The sequence below is a fragment of the Lontra canadensis genome, unplaced genomic scaffold (assembly GCF_010015895.1).
Source record: "Lontra canadensis isolate GAN:19392208 unplaced genomic scaffold, GSC_riverotter_1.0 scaffold12, whole genome shotgun sequence".
In the NCBI taxonomy this organism is placed as follows: Eukaryota; Metazoa; Chordata; class Mammalia; order Carnivora; family Mustelidae; genus Lontra; species Lontra canadensis.
The window spans coordinates 25,964,966-25,988,151 of NW_022631006.1; positions in this window are offsets into that span (position 1 = coordinate 25,964,966).

Genomic DNA, 23,186 nt, shown 5'->3' on the forward strand with positions numbered 1-23,186 from the left:
CTTACCTATTATGTGTTCAACGATTCTAGTGTCAGTCTATATTTTTCCATTCATGCTTCTTTCCTGAAATTAGAGTTTTTATTTTGAAATCTTAGAAGTAATTCTCTACCATGATCATGAAGCAGACATTTCTAGCTGTGTAGGTGATCACATTCTCTCTGGCCCTTTGACTTGAAAACTCCCAAGTAGTCTGAGCTCCTATATCTGTATCTATCGAGTTGCCAAATACAGTAATCTTTACCTGTAGAATGCCTCTCACTTCCTTCTCCTGTCTCTTCCTGTCTCCACCTGGCACTTACCACCTCTGACCTGGACAATTACCCTAGCCCCTGGAGTGCCTCCCAAGCAGTTACTATACTAAACTCCATCACCACATTATGAATTTTTTTTTCTTTTAACTTTCATTTTGACATAATTTCAGGTCTATGGAAAGGTTGGAAGAAAAGTACAAAGAATTCCAGAACAACCTTTCACCTGGTTCCCCAAATATTAATATTTAATCACATTCTCCGTTTCATTCTCTCTCTGTAAATAGATGGGAACATACAGACATACACACATACTATATGTATGTGTAACTATGTACACATTATGTACACATACATGTACATGTGTATACAGCTATATTTCTGAACCATTTGACAGTTCAGATATAGGTCCTTTTACTCCTAAATGCTCAGTGTACATTTTCCCAAAAGAATAACATTCTCAAACATAATCATGATACAATTATCAAAATCTGAAATTACACTGACACAATGTAATTTTTTAGTGTATGGACCTTATTTGGATTTTTGCCAGTTATCCTAATAATGCCCTTAGAGGGGAAAAAAACAAGCAAACAACTTCAAATCACCTATTACATTCAGTTTTCATGTTTATTTAGTTTACTTGGAATAGTTTCTCAGTCTTGATCTTTCATGGCAGTCATACTTTAAAGCATACAGCCCCAATAATTTCATAGAATATCCCCCCCTTGGAGTCTGATACTTTCTCACTCTTAACATCGCTCTTTTTAAAGCTCCACTATGGCCAGGAAAATACTTTTGGTTGCTACCCATTACATCCCCAGCAAAGTTCATATTCTTTGGCTTCAAATACCTGACTCCTCCTCTCTCCAATCTATCTTTTTATACCCCAGCCAGATTGGGTTATGTGGTCTAACATCATCTCTGCCTCTTCTTAAAAAGGATCATTCTCTCCACTCCCATCCCACAGTCGATATGCACTCTTCATTTTTTTTTTTTTTTAAGAATGCATGCATGTATCACCTGAAATTGTCCATATATTCTCTCCAGTCATGGAACCACTCTCTGCCTTTATTGGATTTTGCTTGGCTTTGTTTGGAGTTTTATGTTAACTCCACCCAGCAAAATTAGGATGGATTATGAAACACAAGCCTGTGAGCGTTTAAAGGGAAAAAAACAAAAAAAAGGAAGCAGCAATCACTGGAAGTCAGCTTCCCACAGTGAGGGCAAGCTGTATCAGCATCATTTCATGGACTTTTGTGATCAGGTTGTAAGACAGAAGACTCAGGGGAATAACAGAGGCATCCCCAAGTGAGCAAGTCCTGTGACGGAGTCTTACAGTGTGAAGGAGGTGTAAAGTATGAGCTGCTTATTACTATTGACATGCAGATTCCTGGCCTCTGTAGCTCTCCTCTCCCTAAGTGTTGGGCCACTGATCCCCCAACAGCAGGTTCAGCCTTACTTGGAGGCCATCTGGGGATCTAGTCTGAGTCACACTTGTGGCCTGTCCAGCTCTGTGCCTGCTGCATTTCTAGTCTGCTTTCTTGCTTCTGAAACCAAGTCCCCACTAGGTGTCCAAGTTCTGGTAACTAGACTCAGTTCATTTTTTGTTTTTTTTTAATTAACATATGATGTATTATTTGTCCCAGGGGTACAGGTCTGTGAATCATCTGTCCTACACATTTCATAGACCCAGTACTTAATTGCTTTCCATGCTCTACTACTTATTCTCTGTTACATTTGTGGTCCTTTTTTTAATTCCAGGACCTATGCATTGATCTTACTATATCTTCCCTGGGAGTTGAAGTCCTGCTCATGAGCTTGACCAGAAGCTGGGGTTTCACCGGATCATAGATTGTTTTCCTGCTGATAAATGACCCCCTAAATTTCCAAATTCCTGCCTTATCACCCACTCACATTTTGGAATAAGGCCGACACATTATTTAATTCTCATTTTCTGCCATTCTCACTTGATATACCCTGCTTATTATCAGTTACCGTAATTTCCAGATCCTGGCTGCTACCTGTTGGACTGGGTTCCCTCCAGCACTGACATGTGTATCACCTTCTGGTGCCAGGTCTCCCCTTTGGCGGGTGTGCTTTTATATCTGGACCCCTTCCAAGTTATCCTAACCTACCATTCCTGGCCATAAACAGCCATACTAGCTCTCATTACTGCAGAGTGTTAGCTAATTAGACAACCATATGTGTGAGCTGTTGATTGCTGGATTAATGTCAATTTGGCAGGAGACCTCTAGAGAATACTGACGGGCTTTGGACTTGGTGCTACACTATTCAGCCTTTTATTTTTCCTGAGTCAAGGACTAGGAAGAAGGTAGAAATAGAATGTTCATCAAATTTTCCAGTAACCTGTACCCTGAGAAAACATTGAACACAACCTCTGATACTTTAAAGATATTCTAAGACTACTATAAGTGGGCAAAACAATAATACAAAGATTAAAAATTGATGAATGTAAAGACTTTTACTTAGTTTCTAACCCTAATGTCTCAAGTACAGGAAAGGAAAAAATCTGACTTAATAGTGATTTACACTTGAAGGTCCAACAACACAGAACTACAAGTAGCTTCTTTTGACATGAGTTTCTTCTCATTCTCCGGGCCTTCACTTTTCTCTTCCATCTTAGAAAGTCCTTCCTCATTCTTTCCATCCACTCAACTCCTTGGCATCCTATAAGACAAATGCCTCCCCCCGATCTATTATTCCTCTCCTGTGGCCCCTGTGTGTTCTTCATCACTGTACTGACCACATTATGTAGAAAGTGGATGACCTATGTCCAGCTCAAAGGAGGCTGTGAAAATTCTGAGATCTGGACATAGGTCTTCTTCATCTGTTATAGCTAGTGTTTAGCCCAGGGTGTGATACATAGTGAATGTTGATTAAGTGAAGATGCCGGAACAAGCTTTATCCTCTTAACAGCTTCCTCCTCTTCTCGGTTCCCTGAGATCATGATCTGAGTCAAAGGCAGACGCTTTGACTGAGCCACCCAGGGACCCCAGTTTGCTACCCTTATGAGGGCAAGTACAAAATATGCAGATTGGCTCAGTAAATACCTGATGAATAAATGAATGGGTGGATGGTTGGATGGATGGATCAAACAAAAACCATGATGACTCTTTAAGGACTTTTTCTGTGATCTTGAGAAAACCTTTGATTTTTCCCCCTAATTAATAAAATAGACATTAATAATCCTACTGGTTTGCAATGCTAGAGGAAATAGCCAATGCATGAATTTTAATATTAGGCAAAAACATAATAAGAGTACTCCCATCAATGATCTTCGTTCTTGTCTCAAATCTTATTAAAATTTGACTTTTTCCCCAAATTATAGAGGTTTATAGAGGAAATTTAAGGCTCAGATGCATTTTTATCTTAGAGATTTTTTTTTATTATGCCGTATTCCTTGTAAGAAATCTTTTACAGGGCCATAAAACTTTTTTGTGGCATGGGTTAGAATATATTAACTGAATAATATAGCTTTGGTTATATTACCTAAATTTAATGAGATAAATGAAAAATACATACTTCACTAATTATTAGCAACAATAGTGGCAGCATAAACACATACTTATTAAGGGTCAAAGCAAGAGATCATTCAGTTTTTTAAGACCTACATGTTTGTGCCTGCCATGGACATCTATTGAGTTTTCTGCCCCGCCCCCTCCCAGTCACCCTACTCATACCTCCAGTTATTTAGACCTGTGTAAGCCTCTGACCAAAGCTGGATTCATCACAGCCTCTTTCTCCAAAATCTGAGCTTGAAAATTAACTGCCAGGCTCTCTCTCATAGCTGTACCCATAACATGTCAATTTCAGTGCTTACTTCTGCCATATTTCCCAGTGTCTTCCACGTAATCAGAGGACAATTTCCTCATGCATTCACTACTTTTATTATTGTCTTTACAATGTGTATGTACATGTTATAGGGCTTGTGCTGATTACAGTCTCCTGGAGACAATTAATATTGAGTTATAATAATTTGGTTACTATTTGGGTCACAAGTGATATTGGGGGTAGTTTAAGAAAAATAATAGGAAATCTAGTGGGATCTAATGAAATCCAAAAACACACAGCTAGACAATGACAGCATCAAGATTAGAATCATTAGTTGACTAATCTTGTTGCTTAAACAATTACTGAAATTCAGTTATTAAATTTTTTCTTATCTCAGATATGTTCAATGGTTGTTGGCCTTTTTTTCCTTTGGAGGTTCAACGAGGTTTATGAAGGTTGTCTTGGCTGAGAATGTATCTGTATAAATCAGAATGTTTTATTTGCCATCAACAGGGAAAGCTTTTTTTAGCAGATATTTGATTAATCTCAGTAACACAGTATCCCTATTAAAGACACCCCTTTTGATACAATAGTACACTAAATATTCCTTCAGTTCTTCGGGATCTCAAATTGCTTTCTGAACTCTTTACAAGAAATTCACAGGAACTATAATTAGGTATTTATGGTTTCTTCGTATTTGCTCTGTGTGAAAGCGCTGTATACCAAATACTCAACTCCAATCCCACACCTACCAGAGGATACACGGGCTTTACGAGACGCTAGGATAGCTTCTTGCCACCAGAGGGCGACCTAACCTAATTATGTAGAGGTGTGAACCTCCGGAAGGGAGATTTAGAATCTGGAGTGAACTCCAAATTGTTGAGAACATATACTTAACCAAGAACATATACTTAGAAAATTGAAATAAGTTTGCCCACAATCTCCCACTTTTTCCTGTTCATTCTGCCTTGTTTCTAAAAATCCCGTTTCTTTCATCAGTGAATGAAACTTGCGTTTGCTATTTGATATTTTTATTTCTCGCCTTGGTTATTTTTCATCCCTGCTATTGCCTCATTGTGGTCAATTGTTGGAAGTGTTTCTTTACGTCAAAAGAGTATGTAGAAAATCATGCCCTTCCGTATTTGGAACTTGCTGTCTGGAATGGAAAGGTGGACTTGTGCCACTCCTAACAGAAGAGGGCCACTCATATTTTATTTTTTATTTATTTATTTTTTTGGATGGCTTATTTGTTTTTTATTTTATTTTATTTTACCTTTTTATTATGTTATGTTAGTCACCATACAGTGCATCATTAGTTTTTGATGCTCACTCACGTTTTAAAGATTCACCAAAGTGGGGCACTTGGTTGGCTCAGTCAGTGCACCATGTGACTCTGATCTCAGGGTTGTGAGTTCAAGCCCCACACTGGCATAGAGCTCACTTAAAAAACAAAACAAAACAGGGGCGCCTGGGTGGCTCAGTGGGTTAAAGCCTCTGCCTTTGGCTCATGTCATGGTCCCAGGGTCCTGCTTCCCTTCCTCTCTCTCTGCCTGCCTCTTTGTCTACTTGTAATCTCTGTCTGTCAAATAAATAAATAAAGTCTTTAAAAAACAAAAAACAAAACAAAAAGATTCACTGAGGCATGTGTTCCATTAGCTTCCTCTTTTCCTCCCCACTGTTAGTTTAGTGACAGAATCCTCATGGTGTTACCCAAATTCCTGACAGTTAAGTAGAAACCTATTTCCTCCTCCTTTGTCTTCTGCTAATGGAAACAGCCTGTTAAACAAAAAGTTTTGTTATACCCTTTCCTTGGCCTTTCACTCTTCTGGTGAAATAGCCTGCATTTTAAATATTTTATTTTATTGTATTGTATTGCTTCTTTGCAGACATTACATGGCATTGCTACTCTCAACTTCTGTACTGTTTTGGCACCATCTTCTAGAACAAGTGGATTGGTCCAGCTCATTTCCAACACCCTGCTGTCCCAACCCCCTGCATTAGTTTGCGTCTCCTGGTGCCAAGTACATCACCTCTGAAGTGGCAGGTGTTTTCTTGTTTACCTTGGGTTTAATTCAAGCACAGACCAGAGCCAGCCTTTGGGTCTGAATTCCTGCTGCTCTTTATTCCTTCGTGGCACATGAAAGCCGCCCAAGCTCTTCTCCAGACAAACAGCGTTATCACTGCCTGAAATCAGCCCTTTGATTCTCAAATGCAGCTACTGGGCAAGTCACAGTGCTCTCTCTCCTCGATGAAAGATCTTTTTTGGGCCTGTGGCTGACACAGCCCAGCTCGCAGGGGGGCCGGAGAGGGGGGAGCCTTTGAAGTTAGGTGGCTGCTGTCCTCTGTCAGCGTTCAGAGCTCGCAGCATTCATCCCTAATAATATCTCATGAAGACAGCCTTTCCTGGGAAACAAGTCAGGCGGCTGCTCTGGTCTATGGTGCTGGGGCTTCCAAGCCCTGTGTCACACTGCAAATACGTGCGCATTAAGGGGTGTGTTTTCCGGGCCCCAGACCTGAAAACCAACTCTGCCCCGAGACTTAGTAGGCAGCCCAAGGACCCACAGCAAACAGACACATTGCCCTGGCCAACCCCGTATCCTTTCTGCTACAGCAAGAGAAGTTCCTATTCGGACACCGATAGGATCTGGTCGGAGTGAAGGGGATTGTTGCAAACTCACCCGCAGCAGCTCAGGGGGTGGGGAGCACATTTTCTTTAGTAAATGAGTGGTTGTCCTCCTCTTTCTCCTTTTCCTCCACCTTTGGGCTTTTGCTGAGAATGAAAAAGGAGACAAGAGACAAGATCTGTTTTTCCCTTTTGCATTCTCAGCAAGGACTATGGGAAACAATAGGTCTCTCCAGTGCTTAGCATATTAAATATTAACTACCAAATAAGAACAGAAAGTCCATTTCCCAGCCCTGCTACACTGCTGAACACAAAGGAGTATTAGATAGATAATAGTAGTACTTGACATTTTTTCCAGTTCTCTCACTGTGCCAGGCACCCAGGCTGAGAGCTTGCTGTACAATTACATCATTTGATTTTCACCTCCAACTGTTCAAGGCATTATACTGCTGTTCCCATTAAACAGGCAGGGCAAGTGGGGCTGATAGAGCATAAGAAATTTGCTCCAGATCTCACAGCCAGTAAGATGAGCTTTGACTCAGCACTTATAGCCACAATCTAGTCTGGACTTAAAAACTGTACTCAAGGGACACGTGGGTGGCTCAGTTGGTTGGGTGTCTGCCTTCAGCTGGGGTTGTGATCCTGGGGTTCTGGGATGGAGCCCCACATCAGGCTCCTTGCTCAGCCGGGAGCCTGCTTCTCCCTCTGCCTGCCCCTCCCCCTGCTTGTGCCGTCTCTCTCTCCCCCCTGTGCTCTCTCTCTGGTAAGTAAAAAAAAAATTTTTTTTTTTAAACTGTACTCGAATAGAGTATGTGTAAAAGTCATACACCTTGGGTTCTATATTGCCAGGCACTAATCAATAGTTCACCTAAGACCCCACGCTGTTTAACTGCTACCATATCCTGCCTATTTCTCTAACCAAAGGAAAACTTGAAAATCTCCTGCACATGGTGACTTCATGGGCTCATAAGAAAAGGCTCCATTCTCTGAGCTGAGGAAAGGGGTCTCCCAAACTGCTTGAGTTTTAGCCTTTGAGACTGACATTATGCTTCTTAAGCTGTATGGTGGATATCTCCTTATTCTAAATGAATACATTTTGCAGAGTTGAAGATTAATAAAAATCAGTCCATATATTTAAGAGTGTGTATTGTGTGCTCATGGTTCTGTTGGGCTCTGTAGAAGATAAGAAGGAATATGAAACATGACCTCTGATGTGGATTTGGCGGCAAGCAAATGGGACAGACTCGAGGTTACATGTTACTCTAAACCGTTCCCAATTCCTGGGACCAACCAGTCACCCCTAGCGGCACATGGTGCTTTCTGGTCCTGCAGAAACATGATTAACAATTTTTAGCAGCAGCATCTCAAGCTTTTAGGTTTTAGGATTCCTTACACTCTTGAAAATTTTGGAAGACACAAAGAGCTTTTTTTAGTGTGGATTGTATCTAATAATATTTATCATATTAGAAATTAAAATTTTAAAAATAGTTCTTTATTACATTTATTGTTATTTTGAAATAACAAGAATAGCCTCATTGCATGTGACATATTTTATGAAAAATAACTGCATTTCTCAACAAATTAGTGAGAAAAAAATGGCGTTCTGAGGTTTTTCAAATCTCTTTAATGGGTGACTTAATAAAGGAGAACATGATTTTCATTTCTGCTTCCTTATTTATCATCTGTTGTGATATGTTGTTTTGATCGAAGTCTATGAAGAAAATGCAGCTTTGGGGCACCTGAGTGGCTCAGTGGGTTAAACCCTCTGCCTTCAGCTCAGGTCATGATCCCAGGGTCCTGGGATCGAGCTCCACATCGGGCTCTCTGTGCAGCAGGGAGCCTGCTTCCTCCTCTCTCTCTCTCTCTCTCTCTCTCTGCCTGCTTCTCTGCCTGCTTGTAATCTCTGTCTGTCAAATAAATAAATAAAATCTTAAAAAAAAAGAAAGAAAGAAAGAAAGAAAGAAAGAAAGAAAGAAAATGCAGCCTTGCACAGATAAGTAGCTGGGAAAGGAGGACCTAGCAGACCCCCTGAAAGTGTTTTAGGAACCTCTAGGCATCCTCAGACCACAGTTGGAGATGAGTGATCTTTGTGCAAAGTTTGGGCACAGGCAGCATGCATGGCTTAGTGTTTGTCTAAAACCACATTTTGGTACAGACACAGAAATGTAGCATAACTATGGGTGGCCAATTAGGTAGATACCCAAGTAGTTTATTCATAAATAGGATTTACAAATCAAGGAGAGGTGCTCTTGCCCTCAAGTGTTTCCCTTTCACGGACCCTTTGTGGGGCATGAACCTGATCATTAATTAGTCTTATCTCTGGGTGAAGACATTCAGTGTACACCTGAAACTAATTTAACGCTTTATGTCAACGGTACTGGAATTAAAATTTATAAGAAATGAATAAACAAACAAAAAAGACATTGAATGCCCTTGTTAAATTTAAATTCATCAATCATCTTTTAAATTAACCTATATTAAGGGGCATAAATGTGCAAGACTCAGAGCTAGGAACGTAAGTGTGAATGAAACAGAGTAGTGGAACAATTTGCTAGCAAGTAGTTCCCTTTGAGAATGGAAAACGTGACAAAGACGTTTGCATGGGACAGAGAAGAGTGGCTGAAAAAGCCTGAAGATGGTATCATCAAGGACTACTAATTCAGACCAACTTGGTAGCCAGCATGGCATAACTTGAGGGATGTCCATAGTTCTCATCTGGAAAAAAATAGTAGCTCTGAAAATTCATCTCTTTGAGTTATCCAATTCTTCTTTTATGCTCTCCCAACTGCTATAAAGACCCTATCAGAACTGTTGGACATCCCCACCTGTGTTGTTCAGGATCCCACCCAAGAAACAGAATCAGTAGGTTCTGTATTTCTTTACATACCTAGATTTAGGTAGAAATTTATATGCACATATGCATACACACATATAATGTATTTATATAAATAAATATACATATAATTATATAAAATGATTGAAAGTGATTGATTTATGTAGTTGTGGGGGCTAGGCAAGTCCCAGATCTGTAGGACACAGTGTCAGGACAAGAAAGGACAAGGAAGCTGGAAACTCTCAGATAAGAACTAAGTTCACAAAGAAGATTTCTTCTTCTGCTAAGAAGGAAATAGGTTTCAATGGATTGCATCGGTCCTGCTCAGATTATCCAGGATAATCTCCTTTACATAAAGTCAACTGATTGCAGATCTCAATCACATCTACAAAATGCCTTCGTCCCAACAATACCTGGATTCGTGGATTTGTGTTTGATTAAATAACTGAGCACTATCACCTAGTCAAGTTGACACATGAAACTGACCATCATACTGCCTTCTTGTGAATTTGTTTGGCGGACTTGTTTCTTCCTAAAAACTTTTTATAAATTAAAATTTAAAGCAACCTAGAGACTAAGAAGGATCAAGGATAAAGAAAAGTATGGAACAATAAGAAGACAGGAAGAGAAAGCTGGTCAGGTGGGAGGGGAATTGAGGAGAGACATAGGATGAAAGTGGAGAAATTGCCACAGAGAGACATATAAAATTATACAGGGAAAGATAAAGGACAAAAAAAGAGAGGAAGAGGGAAGAGTGATGTCCTGAGGTAAACTGCTCTCATCACTAACTTTATTTTTTTATTTTTTTATTTTTATTTTTCAAAGATTTTATTTATTTAGTTAGTTATTTGAGAGAGAGAGACAAAGAGAGCACAAGCAGGGAGAGCAGCAGGCAGAGGGAGAGGGAGAAGCAGGCTCCCTGATGAGTGGGGAGCTCAATGTGGGGCTCAATCCCAGGACCCTGGGGTCATGGCCTGAGCTGAACGTAGGTGCTTAACCAACTGAACAATCCAGGTACCCCATCACTAACTTCCAAATAGGAATTTTAAAAATAATCATTATTTGCCACTCTCATTTTCCTCACACTTACAGTTAATGGCATAGCTAGGAGAGTTTTCAGGGAGGAAAATAGAACTCTAGAAGCTCAAGTGACTTGAACTAATTAACTCTAGATCCTGGCTAGAGCTGGCCTCTGGGCTAGAACTTCCCCAGCCCTATACTCTTACACTGTCTATTGAGATAGATTTGGTTCTTCTGAATTTAACCATAGAAGAAATGTGCAACCCCCTTTCCTCTCTTGGTCAAGGCCTTGGGCTCTGTATCAGACTATGTGGGGAGGCATCCTTTAAAGTAGCCCCCAGTGATCTTACCTCTGTAGTCACAATTTCTGTGTTATCCACTCTTGAGTGTGGGTTGGACCTAGTGAATCACTTTTAATGAATAGAATATGGCAGTGATGGGATGTCACTTGTGCAGTTAGGTCACAAAATACTGTGACTTCCATCTTGACAGCACTTTCGATCTCTTTCTCTTTCTGAAACTTCTTGTTTAGTTATTCTAAGGAAGCAAACTATTACGTTGTAAGCTTCCTTGTGGAGAAGCCCATGTGCAAAGAACTGAGAGCAGCCTTTGTCCACCAGTCAGAGAGGAGCTGCAGCTTCAGTCTGACAGCCCACAAAGAACTGAATCCTGTCAATAAACAGGAGGCCAACAGGATGTTGGCAGTAGATCCTTCCCTTGTACAGCCTCAGTATGAGCAGCCTTGCTTCTATCTTGAATGCAGCCCCGTGAGAGACCCGGAAGTCAGAAGACCCAGCGAAGCCAAGTTCAGATTCCCGATCCACAGAGCTGTGAGAGAATAAGTATTGTGTTAAGTCACTAAGTTCGGGGGTAATTTGTTACACAGTAATATAGACTTCCCAAATTTAAATCCCACCACTTATTAACTATGTGACCTTGGGCAAGAAACTTGAATTCTATGCCTCAGGTAACTTTGTAAAATGTAGACAGTAATCATAACACTGACTTCACAGGGCTACTCTCTGACTAAATGAGTTAATGTATATGAACAACCAAACAGTGTGTAACACACAGTAAATGCACAGTAAATGTTAGCCTGCTGCTGCTCCTGCTACTCTGACTGTCATCAGCACCATCATCATCATTAAAAATTTAGGTAAGGATCACTGTGTATATTCTTCTAGAGGAACACACAGTGGCACCAGTGGGCAATTAAGACTAATTGCTGTCCCTTTGGGAGTTGGTCTTAAATTTTCTATGCTAACTTCCCGAGCTCCTGCTAGCTTCATGCAGTTCTAAATTTGGAATGGCACGTCCACATGCACAGGTGGTCCCAGAGAGCCCAGCGCCTCGCTGAGCCCAGAATATCCTAAAAGATCTCTGAAGTATTTGAGAAATGTCTTCCACCACCTTCTTTTTGTATTTGAACCCTTTCATCATGGTGTAGTTTTACCCAAAGAATTTTCAGCACCTGGTCATGGAGTTATCCACTGAAAAATGGAGAAAAGACCTCTGGCTTCAGGGACTGGAGAGCCATCACTTACAAGGAGCCCTGAATGGAGGCTGCGTCTGCTGTGATCTACTCCAGAATCTTGAAGAGCATTTTGTTCTGGAGAAATTGATTGGGGTGGGAGGAGCGGGCTGTCTGCAAAAGGAAAGACCAAATTAAAGGGTCATTATTGATCATCTCCTTTTTCTTCTATGTAGATGAAGGATAATATTTTACCCTCTCTACCTTTCTAAACTGTCTTATTATGGATGAATGAATGAATGAATGAATGAATCTTTAACACATCTGATATAGTAAAAGGAAGCTTCAAGTAATGAGTACCTTTGATTAAAGAAAAACGGCAACTGCCAAAAGGTAACAGATGGAATGTTAAGTACTGAACAAACCTTACAGTTTTGCAGAAAGAGGGCTGAACTCAGATCTCAAGGAATTCTTCCACTCCTACAGATCCAAGAATGCTACAAATGTACCATCTGTTGACCAAGGTAAAAAAGCTGTCACTCAAATGAATTTCAATCTCTTCCCTTTTGTCCCACCCCAGTTTGTTTTCCATAAGCTGGTAGCAGCTGCTGGGATAGATGTAGCCTTAGAAAAAGTTCCCATAGCTGTGTTGACACTAAGGGAGACTAAACAGCCTATAAATACAAGTGGTTCAGATCAATTTGCAAGATGTAATTTGCTGATCCCAAATTTAAAGTAATTAAGAGATCTTCTTTGCTTGAACTTTGCTTTGAACTGCAGGCATCAAAGCATAGTGCTTTAATCTGGCTTTGAAAAAGATACACTAGGGTGCCAGCGCAAGCTCAGTGGTGAGACTTTAGGGAGATTCCTTAACCCTTAATCTCAATTTCCTCCTCTATAAAATGGCAACAACTTCACAAAGTTGTGGATAGCTATTATTATGGTATTAGAGACAATGTTTAAAATGGAAGGCCAGTGAAGCAGTCAAGAGAGAGAGATTGAAAGCTGTATCTGCCTGAGACTGGTGGTTTGGGGAGAAAGGCATCACCACTAGCGAAAACAAAACAAAACACTCTGCAATCCCAGGATAACTGAGGGATTGTGTTAAGCAATTGTCCCAGCCCCCAGGCCTTCCATATTGACAGCCAGCATCTAGATCGGGGGGAGCTCTTTGTTTCAATCAGTATATTGCTACCTCCTGGAAATCCTGGCATGGCTGTGTTCTTCTAGCTGAAAATGAATCATTCTATAAGGTTTAGTTTAATCCTCTTTAATCAACAGAGCCCATTCTGCTTGCCCCAGCCAGCTGCAATCTCACCTCTCCAAACAGCTTCTGCTCCAACTCTTTGGACACTTAATAAGTCCTAACTTCCTTTGCTGCTTATCTTACTGTGTGATGCATATGGTTGGTCTCTAAAACTAAGCTGCCGTTTCTCGAGGAGAGAAGGGGATTTTTACCTTCTTCTGGTCTTTCCTAGTAGGTCATGAGAGTGATCCACAAACTGCCCTGTGCATCTCTGACATTCTGTAGGGTTGACTTGGTACCTCACCTAGGATGAGAGAATTGGGCTCCCAGTGCCAAATCCTGGGCTCATAACCTCCTCTCCCTCCCATTAGCTTTACCTAGAAGAGCCCAGCTTTCTTTCATTTTGCCTTTGGACTTCAGTGATGATGATGATGATAGCAGATTTATTGAGCATAGACAATGTCCTCCTGTATCTCCTTGGGCTCTACCCTTCTAGGATACTTGCCGGCCCAGTTTCCAACTGCCTGAGGGCTTTCTCTGGCAGCTGGAGGAGGTGGATGTACCACAGAATTGACACGCCTGGCAGCAGTTTCAAACACTGACTGACTAGAGATAGCATGTAAATACCCCAGTTTCCTTATCCTTTTGGGAGAGGGTGACTCTGAGGTAGGTGTTCCTCACTGACCCCCAGAGTTCCCTAATGAGATTAGGCTCTACTTTCTCGAAGTGGTGACTCACCCCTTGCTGACTTCCCTCCCTTCCCTGTCTCACTTCCCCATTACAAGTACTTCCTGGGATCATCTCCCAAAGCCTTGATTTAGGGTCTGCTTCTGGGGAAACCAGACAGTAACTCAGCATCTGCTCATTACCAATCATTATCCTAAAAGTTTTGCAGATATTGATTATTTCAATTCTTCCACCACCCAATTACCTGTTTTTCATTTTATTTTCATTTTGCATAAAAGGGAATGGAGGCAAGAAAATGTTAATAGTATTACTTGAGGTCACAAAGTTAATATGTGTTGGTGGCAGGACTCAAAGCGTGGGTTTCTCTGCTGAAGAGAGTGAAATTTATTGATCCAGGTAGACATGCTGCCCATTTTATAAGAATCACAGCTGCCTTCCTTGGCAAAGCTCATTTTCTTTCATTAACTCCTGAATCCTGTCTTTGCTTTTTAGAGGTGACTCTTTATTGGAGATTATTACTTGTTTCTTATATCTCAAACTCAGTCTGGAGGCCAGAGCAGAGGTGGCGTGACTGGGAGAAGCAGTGTTCCTCCTATTTTGACAGAGTGGTGCTCAGCATTTCTGCTGGTTCCCTTGCCCATGTCCCTGGTTCCAAGCGTTTTTCCTCCACGGATGGTCATACTGATAAGAGAGAGAGACAGAGAGACATCGGGAAGAAGAAGCAGCCAGTTGGTATGGAGAATGGGGTTAGTAGAGAGGGCTCTCACTTAGGTAATGACTTCTGTTCTAGTCATGTTGTGTTTGAGGAAATGGTGACACACAGTTGGAAATATTAAGCCTAGAGTTAGGAAAGGGACTCTGGGACTTGGAAGAGCTGATAATAAAGATGCAGGCTTAGAAGTGGTGGTGGTTTGAGGTGGTGATCATAGGAGAGGAGAAAATTTGAGTTTATAGGGAATGAAGGTTTAAGGATGGAATTTGGGGAATGTCCATTGTCTGATGTCAGAATGAGGAAGAGAAGTCACCAAAGGAAGAGAAGTAGAGAATTAGAAGGAGAGCCAGGTTGGTGGTCCCCAAGAGTGGATCCCAAAGTTGGGGAGTGGTTCCAAGGGATAGTAACTCATAAACAGGGCCTAACACCCCAGGGTCAACTTGGAGAAGGAGGACCAAAATTAAAATGTGCTTTGGATGTGTCTCTTAACCTTTGAGGCCAGAGACAAGAATGTGGATGTAGACACTAAGAAGAAGAACAGTATGGAAAATGGGAAGTGTGGTGTGTAAGTCATATAACTTAGTGACTCAGACTTTTGCTTTTGTGAAGGGGATTCTAGAATCACCACAAACTGTGGACTCCATCAGCCCCCAAAGCTCCTCAACACACTGTTTAAATGTACCATAAATGCTCAATGATGAATCTTTATGAGTGACCTCAATTTTAACTTTCTGGGTTTATTTGTTTGTCATCATTGGTTTTAAAGACTAGTAGATAAACAAGTCCTTGAGCTAGTCACTAAAGAATCTTCTTACACGTATTATGGTTTTTTAAAAGGTGAGACCACAGCACTTCACATCACCACTTTAGAGAAGATAGCATCATCGCATTTGGTGATTAAGAAGACACTCCAGGATCTTGCTGTACCTCCGGGCCGTTACCCTGAATTCCATTACAAAGAGGGCAGAGCAAATAAATACTAGACAAGGAGCCAGGAGATCTGGGCTCTAGTCCCAGCTTTCATTAATTCAGTTCACCTCAGAGAGCCTCGGTTTCCTCATCTTAAAATGAGAAGTTTCACTTATTGGTGATTCCCAAAGCAATGCTGATCTCTGACAGTGTTTTCAACCCCTTTGCAGCAAAGGAAGGAAGCAAAGGGAAGGAGGAGGGGGATTATGTAGTGAGTTATTAAAAAAGTCAAATTTGTTTATTTTAAATTCTAAGACTTGTGGTTTTTAGGGGCCCCTGGGTGGCTCAGTCAGTTAAACATCCAACTCTTGATTTCAGCTCTGGTCATCATCTCAGGGGTGTGAGATCGAGCCCCTTGTCTTTGGGCTCTATGTTCTCTGAGGTGTCTACTGGAAATTCTCCCTCTCCCTCTTCCTCTATATCTCCTCTCTTAAAAATTAAAAATAAATAAATAAATAAATAAATAAATAAATAAAGATTTGTCCTTTCTACTGTTAGAAATAGACATTATATAGATATTATATTATTATATAGAATTAGAATTTTATAAAATTCTTTTATAAAACAATGGTGATAGGCATCAGCAGTTGGATTTTTAACATCCTTAAAACAGCAAGTAAAAAACTGGCAAATTCCTGGTACTGCCGAAACTTTTCTCTAAGTTTCTGCTGATCCATGGCCTCACTGGACTCGAAGGCTTATTTCCTCTTCAATTCTAGATTGAACGTGGTGGGTAGAGTTTAAAATGTCTGACTTTTATTTGGATCTCAGATGAGAGTGACAGGTCACCCCGTAGCACCATTCTTGCTAGAGTCGGGGGGTAACCTGTCATACTTGTCAGCTGCAGTGACATCATGCATAAAGATTTCAAAACCGGAGCTCACATCCCAGGACACTGGGGCTCTGAATGCCAACAGCAAATTGTGCATCTTTGCAGCGTAATGAGAAAGATGCTGTGCTTTGTTAAATTCCTTGACTCATTTGAAAAGACATTTCACCAGCTCAGAGATACTGGAAATGAGATCTGCTCAGAAGAGCCTGGAGAGAAACTGAACCCAGGGTTGGTCGTAGAAACATACTCTAGCACCAGAAGAAACATCATTTATCTACATTTTACCTACTGCAAGGGGGGCCTCACCCTGGGCCCTGAAATAAATGACACCGATCTCCCTTCATTTCCTTTCCCACTATACCCCCGCCTATTTCGCAGGAACTATGAAAACGGTAGCGGGTCAGAGAAAATTGTGGCTGGCAGAGACTTCAATAAATCTGTGCTACTGAGCTGCAGGACAAATTAAAATGCAGAAATTAGAAATCAAAGGCACTGAGTTTAGCATGAGACTTATCTGATTAAGTGTAGTTTCATAAATCACTTGATCTCAATCTCATAATGCCTTAGGGAAAACCTGAGGCAGGTGGGCACTGACAATTCCACCTTCCAGAGGAAGGCATGAATTTCAATATGCCATAGCAACAGAATACATTTCTCATTAAAGATGCAGACATAATAAAGACAGAATAAAACTCCCTAGGAGACAAACACCAAAAGGTGGTATTGGTGTTCACCATTAACTTGAAGCTTGCAAAGCATGAGATACGCCTAGAATGTTTTGCTTATTGGGGCAGGAAATTGTTTCCTGAAATCAAAGGCATTGTGTCTTTTTTGGGGGGGGGTAGGTGTTAGTAAAGGCCTCAGGAAAAGTCAAATGAAAATGGAGATTTAAGAGGGCAGAAACACAAGCAGACCCAAAGGGCAGCCATTGGAAACCAGTATGAAGGAGGAGGAAGGGGACGGATCTTCAAGAGCTATCTGGGGATTTTATGCTGAGCACTTTTATAAGCCATTCTGCTAAGCATTTCCTAATCACGAAGTCATTTAATTCTTTTTATTTTTTTAAAGATTTTATTTATTTATTTGACAGAGATCACAAGTAGGCAGAGAGGCAGGCAGAGAGAGAGGAGGAAGCAGGCTCCCTGCTGCTCAGAGACCCCGATTCGGGGCTCGATCCTAGGACCCTGGGATCATGACCCGAGCCGAAGGCAGAGGCTTTAACCCACTGAGCCACCCAGGTGCCCTCACCAGGTTATTTTAAGAATTAAATGACTTCGTTGGGGCGCCTGGGTGGCTCAGTGGGTTAAAGCCTCTGCCTTCGGCTCGGGTCATGATCCCAGGGTCCTAGGATCGAGCCCCGAATCGGGGTCTCTGAGCAGCAGGGAGCCTGCTTCCTCCTCTCTCTCTCTGCCTGCCTCTCTGCCTACTTGTGATCTCTCTCTCTCTGTCAAATAAATAAATAAAATTAAAAAAAAAATAATAACCTGGTGAAGTAGGTATATTCACCATCGCTTTCCCCCCTCCTGCCCCACCCCACTCCATTTTCCAGAAGATGAAATAGACTCTGAGAGTTGAAATCACTTGCTCAGGGGCATGCAATCCTTAAATTGCAAGAGTCTTAATCCAGGACTCAAATCCTCAGCTATCTTCTCTCCAGGTTTGTGTGATACAGTGGTCAGAGTACCAGTGAGAGGTTAAACAGAGGATGGCCTGGAGGTAAATGCAAATGAGCGATCACATCACTGCCTATTGTTTTCACAAACTGTTCCAAATGGAGATGACCTGAAGATGAATCAGCTGGTGCATGGGTCTGGGAGAGGATCTGCCTCCTAGGCTCCTGCAGGTGTGCCCCCTGGCCTCTACCTCTGCAAAGACTCAGAGGCTGCCCCCTCTTTGAGTGGTTTTGTTTTAGGAGACTTTCACCAGCATGGTGGACTTTGACCTTGTTACCTAATCTTCGTATCTTCAGGTGTCAGGGAATAAAAAGGGACGTTTCCATGTGCTGGCCTGCAGGAAGTGCCCTTAACTGTGGATCCTTGCCTGTTGTGACGTCTATGGCTTTTCGAAAAGTGAAAACAGCTAACATCAGGAAAAGAAAAATGTTTTTTTCTGCACCGGTCCCCTCCCTAATGAAGAAAGGAATTCAAGTCAAGGCTTTTTTTGTATGGCTTCCATTTCTTTGGGCCAAAAAAATACATCAGTTTAGTAGTTTATTGCAAAGATCTTGGGAACTAATGATAACCATTTCTTTTTTTTTAAATAAAGATTTTATTTATTTGACACACAGAGAGAAAGACATAGAGAGAGGGAATACAAGCTGGGGGAGTGGGAGAGGGAGAAGCAAGCTTCCCACTGAGCAGGGAGCCTGATGCAGGGCTCCATCCCAGGACCCTGGGATCATGACCTGAGTTGAATGCAGATACTTAACGACTGAGCCACCCAGGTGCCCCTAATGATAATCATTTCTTAAAGTTAAAAGAAAAGACTTGTCTAAGTGTGTATGCCATCCTTCCTCTTAGCACCAAAGCAAAAAGCAGGTGTCCTTTTAGGAATTATTTCTGTTCATGAGCTTAACTGTTAACAGTACCTTCTTGCCATATTACTGATAACACTATGAGCTTTACAATTGAAATACTTGAAGGAAAGGCACAGAAAGGTGGGGTTCTTTTTCTTGGCTTATGGAAAAATAAATAAATCTTCAGTCAATATGTGGATAGTACTCATGGATATGGTAATGTGTCGAAAAAGACGGCAGCTAGCGGAGGTGAGCTCCCTCAACGGAACACTTATTTCCCCGTTGCCTTCTATACTTCCCCTAAGTGGAACCCACGTCAATGCAGACCAAAGCCGTGAGTGCAACTAGCTGAAGAAAGGTATTTTCAGCAAACAGATGACTGCTGTCATTAGGAGGTGAGGCCGAAATGGACATTGAAGACAGATTCAGTGTTGTGTAGATTTAACGTAACTCTGACAATATGCGTGAAGGTTCTCTTTTCAGCTGTGGACTCTTAGACTGTGTGTCTCCGAGCATGGTAGATCTCAATGAGCCCCCAGGCTGGGGCCTGCATTCCCTGCGGAGCAAAGATTTGAGGCTCTTGGCCAGAGTGAATGGGCCAGGATTTTTTTTTTTTTAAGATTTTTATTTATTTATTTGACAGAGAGAGAGAGAGATCACAAGTAGGCAGTGAAGCAGGCAGAGAGAGAGGGGGAAGCAGACTGCCTGATGAGCAGAGAGCCTGATATGGGGCTCGATCCTAGGACCCTGGGATCATGACCTGAGCTGAAGGCGGAGGCTTTAACCCACTGAGCCACCCAGGCGCCCCAGGGGCCAGGATTTTTGGTCTGCAAACGGAGTGACGGTAACTGGCATTCCTGCAATTGAATCCACGGTCCTGGCCTCATTAATAGCCCTTGGACGATGGGCCACCGCGAGAAAGCACAGAAAATGACATATTGAGTTATGTGACTATGACCACGTTAGTATTTTAAAGCTCTTTCCCTCTTGCTGGTAAAGGACACATTGGAAGCCCTGTTAGGTGAGAAAATCCGTGGGACCAAATACTTCATTTGTGAACCTGTCAGAGAAGAAAATCAATATGAGAATTTCATTTCAATAATCAGGCTTCAGATTTTGTCAGGCCTTTAAGAATTATATATGTAAAAGGTACGGAAGGGCTGAAAAGACAGAAATGAAAAATTTCTTGTTTGGCCCCGCAGGCAGGGGTGGTTATGATGTGCTTTCCAACTGCTGTGGATATGGGCTGCACAGCACCCCAACATTCAAATGCTGCTGGTTAGCAGGGCTGACTTGGAACGACTCAAGCATCCCCAAAGTATTTTATTGCTCTGCGGGCACCTCACTGAAGGTGAGGGCTGATGGCTACCATGGCTGATGGCTTTCTCTATCAGATAAAGGGTTTAAAATCTGGGAGGCCTGTTTTTCCAAGTAGACTACAGTAGCTGCTGTATTCTCTAAGACCTACGTCCCAGTCCTTGGTCATCTACAAAGAATCCCCGGTTGAGGGGAGACTCAATTTAAAATATAGGCCACGGAGGAGCAAGGCCAATATGTGGGGGGCATGGGTAGGGGGGTATGAATGTGACCTGCTGTCCTAGAAGCAAGGTGGTATACTGTAAAATGTACTGAAAAGGATTAGTCTTGGAGTTAGGCAATCCAGGCCCGGATGCCAGCTCTGCCACAGACCAGATGTTTAAATTTAAGCAAGTAACCTAATCTTAGTTGATTCTGTCCTAGACTTGATGGGAGGCCTAATAACAAAACAAACATCAAAGCCTAGGGTCTGTAATCTTCCTATCTACTTACCTACCTACCTATCTTACCTGTCCTACTTTCCTTTCTTCCCACTCTTTCAGCTATCCCCTGAGGTCAAGGACGTTGGCTGTCATAGTCAATGTTACCTCTGCAGGCCTGGATGAATTGAGCTCTAATATGGTGATGTAATTTCATCACCTGAGTACAGCATCATTACTGCTGAATTTGGGGAAAATCTTAGAGAATGAAAGGATTTCACATAGAATGTCTCTGTCTTCCCCCGCTTTAAGATGGAACCACACGGTGAGGAACTACAGGCTGAGCCCCAGAATAAATCCTAGAGTGGGTAATTCAACAGCTCGTGTTTGAGCACACCAAAGAAATGCAAGGATCACCAGGAATCCAAGTACATGTATAATGGTGTTATATGCTCCTTTTCCACTTCCTTTTTTGTGGTGGAGTTATTGGATAAAGCAAATAGTATCCCACCGCATGGATCTTGATTTTGGTAAAGTATGTGAAAAAAGCTTGTGTAATCTCCTCATGAACGAGAAGAAATTTGGGCTGCAAAATAATATATTTAGGAAGCTTCTTTACCTATTAAGTAATCATAAACAAAAGTATAAAATTAACCCGAGAAGGGGTCCAGTGGTACGCCAAAGGTATGCCATCACATAGTTTAATGATAATTTACACTTTGGATGGCATAATATAGATCCACAAATATCTTAAAGGACCACATGTAGACAGAAACTAATAAAATGAATTATTATAAGAAGAACTATTTTTTAAAGTTGGTACGTAAGTACTTGGACATGGCCAAAATGGCAAAGACTTCACTTTGGCTCATGGAGGAGAAAAGGAAAAAACAAGCCTAGAGATTCTAGTTAAATGTAAAACTCATAGGTACCACTGGTGCTGCTTTAACGCCAATCCCCTATTAGGCAGCAAGCACAGACTGTCCAAAACCAGGGAGGAGAACGCTGCAATTTAGGAGGAGAAAACAAACTGGAATGCTAATAAAAAGGCCGTTAAAGGTGATGTAGGCTCTGAAAACCATGCAGCCTGTAATGGTGAGAGGAAGAGGACCCTTAGCCAGAAGAAAGGAAGAGTGGACTGTGGGTCACAGAAGCGAGCATGACAGGTGCCCTCCAATGTGTGAAGGGCCACAATGTGCAGATGGTTTGACGTATTTTAGGCAGGCTTCTAGGAGGAGGCACTAGGGCCAAGATGCAGCTCTAGAAGGAAGCAGTTTGAGTACAATATAAGAAACACGTGATTTTTCTTAGCATTTTTATTTTCCTTAACATTTCTGATGTCCAGTAGAAAATGTGGGACTAGAGCTCAGCAAAGGTCTTTAAGGCAGAACCAAGAGAGAGCTCATCCACAAAGCAGCTATGGAATCAGTTGGGTTTCCCATGTCCTCTGTTACCATCAGCCCCAAATTGTCGCTCATACATCTTCTGAATTACTCTTCATCACAGTATTACATCTCTTCCTAGTGTCCCCTCCCTTGAATACTTTTCTTGCCCTGGAGCTTCCTGGCCAGCCGACAGATGGTGGCACCCTGTACCCTCACCTTCAGCAAGGAACAATCCTACAGTGCCCAGCCCTGGAAAACCACCCAAGGCTGGATGGATGTCAGCAGCCCAAGGACCCAGAAGGGGGTCTCACTGTATATACTCCTCTATCCCTTTTAGAGTCCACAGGGCTGCACCCTAAAGTTTAGACGGGGGGGGGGTCTGCAAAAGAGAAGCGTTCTGATGCCACCTGGCCTCTGAATTCCGAATGGAATGGGGAGCCCCAGAAGCTTCCTGAGGTACAGGGAGCTGTTATTCTGTCCGGCAATAATAGAGTCGAAAGGGGTTAGTAAAACGTATTGACTAGATTTGAAGAGGGGAAGGGGCTCTTTTAAGGTGAGAAAGGGGCTATCCAGGGAGTTGCAAACTTTGTTAGGAAAGGACAGTCCCCCTCCATCCTCAGTGCACGGGTTCTCCCAGCCGCTCTTTAAAACACAGGCACACCCCTCTCAGCCTTCCCCGGTTGTGGGTCCGAACAAGGCACTGGGGTCGGACGGAGCAAGGTATTCCGGTCCCAAACACAAACATACACGCACACACGCGCGCGCGTACACACACACACACACACACACACACACACACACACACACGACAGCAAAGTGGGCACAGCGAGAGGGCTCTGAAGCCCAATCTCAGCATGCTTGAAGCTAAGCCACTGGCCTTTGTTTGTGAATCGGAGCAGGGTAGGGGGCACCCTCTCGTCGCTGCGGAGCGCGCGCCTCGGCTGGGTGTGCGGCGCGGTGCGGTGGTGTGCGGGGGAGGCCCCACTGCACCCCACCCCCGGGTCCCGGCGCCGCCCCCGCCTGCTCGGCGCGCGGGGCGCTGCGCTCTCTGCCCGGCCCGCGGTCGCCGCGCACTTGGCTGGGGCGAGAGGCGAGAGGGGTAGGCGGGCTGCTT